A 7,186-nucleotide genomic window follows, 5' to 3' on the forward strand; every position below is an offset into this window, starting at 1 on the left:
AAGTCTGAAGTACAAATATGCTGGATGAGAGAAAACCTTTACATTTATATCATATTCAATTCAATGGTTCATATGTATTTATGGTTGTAGTTATAAACCCTAGGTTGGTAACAGTAATGCAATATTTTTTTTATATAAGAAATCGTTGTTAAGATGTTACAATTGGTATCAGAGCCAAGTTCGTACACTGAGGCCCTTTGGGAGTAGCTATGTACAAGAATTGTGTGCTTAAATGTTAATTAAAACTATTTATGTGTGAAACAAATAACAGAAAAGGGATCATATCAACAAAAAGAACAACAAGTTCAACATGCAGAGGAACTCAGGACCACCTGAATCACCCAGAGCAACCTATGTGAATGCTAACCCAGATATATGGATTCAGCTGGGCGAAGAATCCTAACAAGCCAATGCAGTATTACTTGAAACGGTGCAGTAGTTACGTGAGGAAATGACTAGTTTGAGAACCGATAATGAACACTTGCATGTAGAGTAGGAAAGAATCTTAAGGAGTTTGTCCAACCGACAAAATCAACATCACCCAGATCCCAGCATGGAGGATCGGGAAAAGACCCCGACCGCTCAACAAAGGGAAGAAAACATTGAATCTGCTAAAGGAAATAGAGAGGAAGATGAGGGGCATTCAAACAAAGTATTTGAATAGCGAAAAACTAAGAAGAAAAATTCAAAACCATAGACAGAACTACAAGGAGAATTTAAAAAAATTAAGCCTTCCCTTTTAGAGGGAGAATCTGAAGAAGCTGCGAAAGCCTGGTTAATTGATATGGGCAAATATTTCTAGATTTATGAGTATACTAATAAACTGAAGGCACGATTGGCAGTTTATCAGCTGAGGGGAAAAGCGACCCTCTAGTGGGAGGAAATCAAGACAGTAAGGAAAATTGATGAAGAACAAGTCACATGGAACGAATTTCAAAAACATTTCAAGGATAAATATCTAACTGAACGCTATTATGACGAGAAAGTGAAATAATTTCACGAGTTAAGGTTGGGAACCTTAACCATGGATGAATACATGACCAGATTCACATCATTACTTCGCTACGTACCTTACATGCAAGAAGAAAAGGCCAAAATTCAGCGTTTTATTAGCAGCTTACCAAATTTTATGAAGGAGAAACTGGAATTTGACTACCCTAAGACAATGGATGATGCTGTCAGGAAGGCCCGCATTTGCTATCAGCAAATGAAACAAAGGAATGAAGGGCCAAAAGGAGGATCAAGTAAGAAGGGTAGAAGCCCGATCCCAAGTAGACACCCAAAATTTGTTAATCATAGGAATGCACAACAAAAGGCATTCAACAGGTTCCCAGCCAGAAATCCACCCAGATCTGCATATTATGAGAATAGGCCAGTTGAAGGGGTCATAAAATCTGCCAACGATCAGCAATCAAAACCGCCATTACAATGTTGGGGTTGCGGAGAACCCATTACTACAAAAATTGTCCACAAAGAGCTAGAACAAAACAGTTAGCACACATGCAAGAAGCATCCACAATTGGTGAAGTGGCGAGGAGCATACCTAAAATTAATGCTGCCTTGGACGATCATCAGGCCGAATTCCAACCCAAAATGATCGAATGTGAAGGTACAATTGCTAAGAAACCTGTCTCTATTTTATTTGATCCAGGTGGTAGCTTAAGCTATGTAAGTCCTAAAGTGGTTGAAAAATGTCAGTTAGTAAGCAGGAAATTTTCAAAACCTTGCCAGGTACAACTAGCCACCGGCACAAAGAGGAAATTTATTGCCAAGACAGAACACTATCCTATAACCATTTTTGGGCAGCCTATTTATGTTCATCTTAATATATTACCTTTGGGCTCTTATGACATACTAATCGGGATGGACTGGTTGGAAAAATGTTGGTCTCTGGTAGACTATAAACATAAAACTGTAAGTTTTGTCTCAGAATCAGGTCAACAGAAGGAACTACAAGGAATAAAAACCAGCACCAAGCTCTGCCCTATTACTGCCAGTCAACTGGGAAAATGCATTAGGAAAGGGTGTCAAATTTATGCCATGTAGGTGGGGTTTACAAACTCTAAAAATAAAATGACCTCGCTAGAAAATATTCCTGTAATTCAGGACTTTATGGATGTCTTTCTTGAAAATATTCCTGGCTTACCACCCAAGTGAGATATTGACTTCACCATTGAGTTGATTCCGGGTGCAGCCCCCATATCTAGAGCTCCTTATCGCATGAGCATACCTGAATTGACAGAGCTCAAAATGCAGTTACAGGAACTTCTAGATAAAAAATATATTCGCCCCAGTGTGTCCCCTTGGGGAGCTCCCGTATTATTTGTATGGAAAAAGGATGGGACCCTCAGATTATGCATCGATTATCGACAATTGAACAAGCTAACCATAAAAAATAAGTATCCTTTACCACGTATTGATGATCTATTTGATCAGGTACAAGGAGCTAAGGTATTCTCGAAAATCGATCTAAGATCGGGATACCACCAGATAAGAATAAAAGATGAGGACATTTACAAAATGGCCTTCTGTACTCGTTATGGTCATTATGAGTTTGTGGTATTGCCGTTTGGTCTCACAAATGCTCCAGCCACCTTCATGAGTCTAATGCATGGGATTTTCCAGCCTTACCTGGATAAGTTTGTGTTGATTTTTATAGATGATATCTTAATATATTCGAAGAACCAGGAGGAACACAAAGAACACTTGAGAATAGTGTTGCAGACATTAAGGGAAAACTAGTTGTATGCCAAGTTCAACAAGTGTGACTTCTTCAAAGATCAAATTCAGTATTTGGGTCACATTATATCCGCAGAAGGCATTGCAGTAGACCCAGAAAAGATCAAAACGATCATGGAATGGACAACCCCTAAGAATGTCGCTGATATTAGATCATTCTTGGGATTAGCCGGATATTATCGAAGATTCATTGAGGGGTTTTCAAAGATCGCTTTTCCAATGACATCTTTGTAGAAAAAGGGACGTGCTTTCCAATGGACAGCATCTTGTCAGCAGAGCTTTGAAAAATTAAAGCATCTTCTTACTACCGCTCCAGTACTAAAAGTAGCAGATCCGAAAAAGTCCTTCGTAGTTTGCACAGATGCAAGCAAGGAAGGTGTTGGTGGGGTGCTGACACAAGATGGAAAAGTGATTTCTTATGAATATTACAAGTTGAAAAAGTATGAGCAACAATATTTAGCTTATGACCTTGAATTGACAATAGTAATGCATGAACTTAAAATGTGGAGGCATTACCTGTTGGGGAAGAAATTTTCGTTGCTAACCGATCATAGTATCCCTACCAATTTCTTCAACCAATCTAGCTTAAATGCCCAAAAGGCCTGATGGATGGCTTTCTTAAGCGAATTCAACTTTGAAATGAAACATTTAAAGGGAAAATAAAATCGTGTGGTTGACGCACTAAGCGAGAAGTTTCACTGTATCTATGAGATTCGAATGAGCCAAGAAACATCAAATATTTTGAAAATCATCAAGGAGGTAGCTAATAAGGATCCGAAATATACCTTCCTCTAGCAACAAACAAAATAAGCCCTACGGAAAGAGGAAAAATCAGAATTTGGAATAAATTTCGATAATCTTCTGACTTTTAGAAACAAAATTTATATTCCAAATCAAACCTCGATTAAACTGTTGATATTAGATGAGTTTCATAAAAAACCTTGTGTTGGTCACCCAGGCTATCAGAAAATGTTTTCAGCCATTAAGAGAGGGTATTTTTGGCCCGGATTGAGGAAGGATATTGCAGAATACTTGTCCAAATGTTTGGAGTGTCAACTGGTTAAAACGGAACATCAGCATCCCACTGGATTGTTACAACCATTACCCATTCCAGAATGGAAATGGGAGACTATATCCTTAGATTTCATTACTGGTTTACCCCGCACAAGGAAGCAACATGATTCTATTATGGTTGTGGTAGACAAGTTGAGTAAAACAACCCACTTCATACCTGTAAAATCCACTTTCAAAATAGTGGAAATCGCAGAAATATTTATGAAGGAAATATTTCACTTGCATGGGATACCAAAGGTAGTGATTTCGGATAGAGATGTAAAATTCATGTCCACCTTCTGGAAGACTCTTTTTGCAGGACTAGGTACTCAAGTCCAGTTTAGTACTGCCTACCATCCTCAAACGGATGGACAGACTGAATGAGTAAATCAGGTATTAGAAGACATGCTATGCATGTTCGTGATGCAGCAGCCACATAAGTGGGAGGACTACCTACATCTGGTGGAATTTGCATATAATAACAGACATCACGAATCACTAGGCATGAGCCCTTTTGAGGTGTTGTACGGAAGAAAGTGCAGAGTACCTATAGACTGGAATAACCCAGTAAATAAGCTAGCACTAGGTCCTGACATGCTAGCAGAAATGGAGGAGGTTGTTAAGAAGGTCCAACAAAATTTAAGGGCAGCTCAAGATAGATAGAAGATGTATGCGGATAAAAAAATGACTTACAGGGAATTTCAACTAGGAGACCATGTCTACCTGAGGGTGAAGCCTCGGAAAAGTTCCCTGCAGTGGCGGGGTTGTGCCAAATTAGCACCCCGATACTGTGGACCATTTCAGATCTTAGAAAGAGTTGGACCGGTGGCCTATAAGCTAGTGCTACCAAGCCACATTCGGGTCCACAATGTATTTCATGTATCCTTACTAAAGAAATATGTGTATAACCCTCAGCACATTATTGATTGGGGAAATATTCAGGTAAAGTGGTTAAGGGGGTAAAGACTGGACATATTTAGGTATATATATACATATAAATTATTATTTTTATATAGATGTAATTGAGAATTGTTTTATGGTGCAGGTCGAACCAGAAGGAGAGTTCCTGGCTGAACCTCTTCGTATTCTCAATCAATGGGAAACCAACTTGCGGAAGGGAGCCATCACCCAGGTTAAAGTGAAATGGAAGCACTTTAGCCTAGAAGAGGCTACTTGGGAAGAGGAGGAATTCATGCGAAAGGCTTATCCCGCATTATTTTCCGAAGAGGAAGAGAACACCAGGGACGGTGTTCCACACGAGGGGGGAGATGTAACACCCCCAAGTTGCATAAAGTTCCACGAAGTTTATTATGTTTTTTTTTACTAAAAGGATATTTTAAATTGTTATTTAATTTGGTAAGGAATATGAACTGTTATTGGAAGGAGCCAATAAATGCATGTGGCAATTACCTAAATTATAGGTGGTAATACTTTAAATAAAACTGTTTATTCATTTAAAATAATAGCTGCCATGAAGTGGTTACCCTCTGCCTGAGAGAGGTAATATAGAGAGGGGAACAGAGAAAAAAAGGCTCCTGGAGCTGGGTGGAATAAACCAATGGGAGAAACTTGCTCAGCACAATCAACAAAGAGTACAAATTGGAAGTTGGACAATAGTCCTGAGGCCCTTAGTACTGACTGTAACTGGATAAATTCCAGCATGGAAAGGAGAAAGTGCTCGGGGGGAGTCTGGACGTGATGGCCACACTTGTGGTTGGGAGGAGAGACTTTCTGGAGAGTATTATTTTATCATTATTATCTGTAGGGTAACAGGTAAGTAGTATGAATAGTCCCTGTTTTTAGAGTTAATCTATTTACATGATTCTAGAAATATTAGGTAATAAATATGTAGTATGCAAGTATATCATGAATGTTAGACTGTAGCTATTATAACTTTAATGACCAATAGTTATATAAATCAAACCCTAGAATACTATTGAGAATGATAAATTTCAGAAGTTATATCTAGCATACAGGATAAGTAAATAAATTGAAAAAAAAAACAAAGGGATCACCTCTGTGCTGAATTTCTGAGTTTAACCTAATACAATGGATAGGAGATATACAGATTTACAAATGTCCTTTTTAACAAATTTCAGAAATATATTTTGAATAGCTGATTACATGTCAAACCTTTTTCCTTACGATGAAATATATAAATAAAACATGTTAATGTAATTATATACTTAATTTGATTATAATATTCTCGGAATAAAACTTTCCCCATAAAATTATCAAAAAGATTAATGAAAACATTCAACTTGTAGTAAAAACTTCTAAGCATTTCCATCAAAGCCTCACATCTTGTTCAACATATTTAATCGCAACAAAACAAACACAAAAATACAGTGCAGGTGAAAATAAGGTCACAAGACCTGAAATTTGATAATCAAAGAATATAAACCGAAATGCACAAGACACATAGCCCTTGCATCAAATACTAAAACATATGAATTACAAATCCAAATAAATGAATGAGCAACAAACACTAGCTATCATATATACAACAACCATTGTAATCACCCAAAATAGAGAAATCTTGTCAAGTATCTAGCAAACCCTTTCTTATAGCAATAAGTTGAGGAACTATTAGTTCAAATTTAACTTAACAACGCATGAAAGATTGCCCAATGGCACTGTATAGCCTGGGATGCCATTAAAAAGAGAATTTCGAGTCTCAGAACCAGTAACATCTCAAGACCCTTAATCATCGTTAAACAAAGGTTCATATACAATATTCGACAATCAAACTTGTCGCAGAGATAACTCAACATTAATAACTGGCTTGCATAATGTAAATTAGAAACCCTAAGGAGTAGAACACTTTAGAAAATTCTATATCAACAGGAAGAAATAGTCTATAAGTTCGTGATGCTAACCTGTGCAAGAATTGGGAGTGTATAAGCCCATACGACCTTAAAATTTGCAGACCAAAAGCTTTATATTTCCATACAATGGTTTACTTGCACGAGATGACCATAAATTGTTAGTAACAGCTAGTTTGGGTGAATCCTCCCAACATAATAGCAATTAAACAATGATGTTTTATTTCTCTTACCTGTTATCGCAATGTTTTCTTCCCACAGAGAGAAACCTGCAAATAGCAAAGAGTGTTTACTATTAAATCCAGAATGGAGAGATTAAATGAAAAAAAACCAATGGTAAATTTTAAATCGAACAGGTAGTATGGCGAATACGTGTCATATTATTCAAAATTTCTACATGGTATCAGAGCATAGTTGATCATCAGATCTATTATTCAGAAAGTGATTACATTTTATTTCTTCAGGCAGAGTCTGTAATTAGGCCAGTTAGCCTCTGGATTCATCCTTCTTTTGGAAGGTGAGATATCTGGTAAAATACCATACAGTCAATCTCTGTACGAGAAATACTT

This window comes from Pinus tabuliformis, chromosome 5_1 (genome assembly GCF_031772625.1).
Source record: "Pinus tabuliformis cultivar Carrire ecotype Pingquan chromosome 5_1, CPIR1, whole genome shotgun sequence".
Classification (NCBI taxonomy): Eukaryota; Viridiplantae; Streptophyta; class Pinopsida; order Pinales; family Pinaceae; genus Pinus; species Pinus tabuliformis.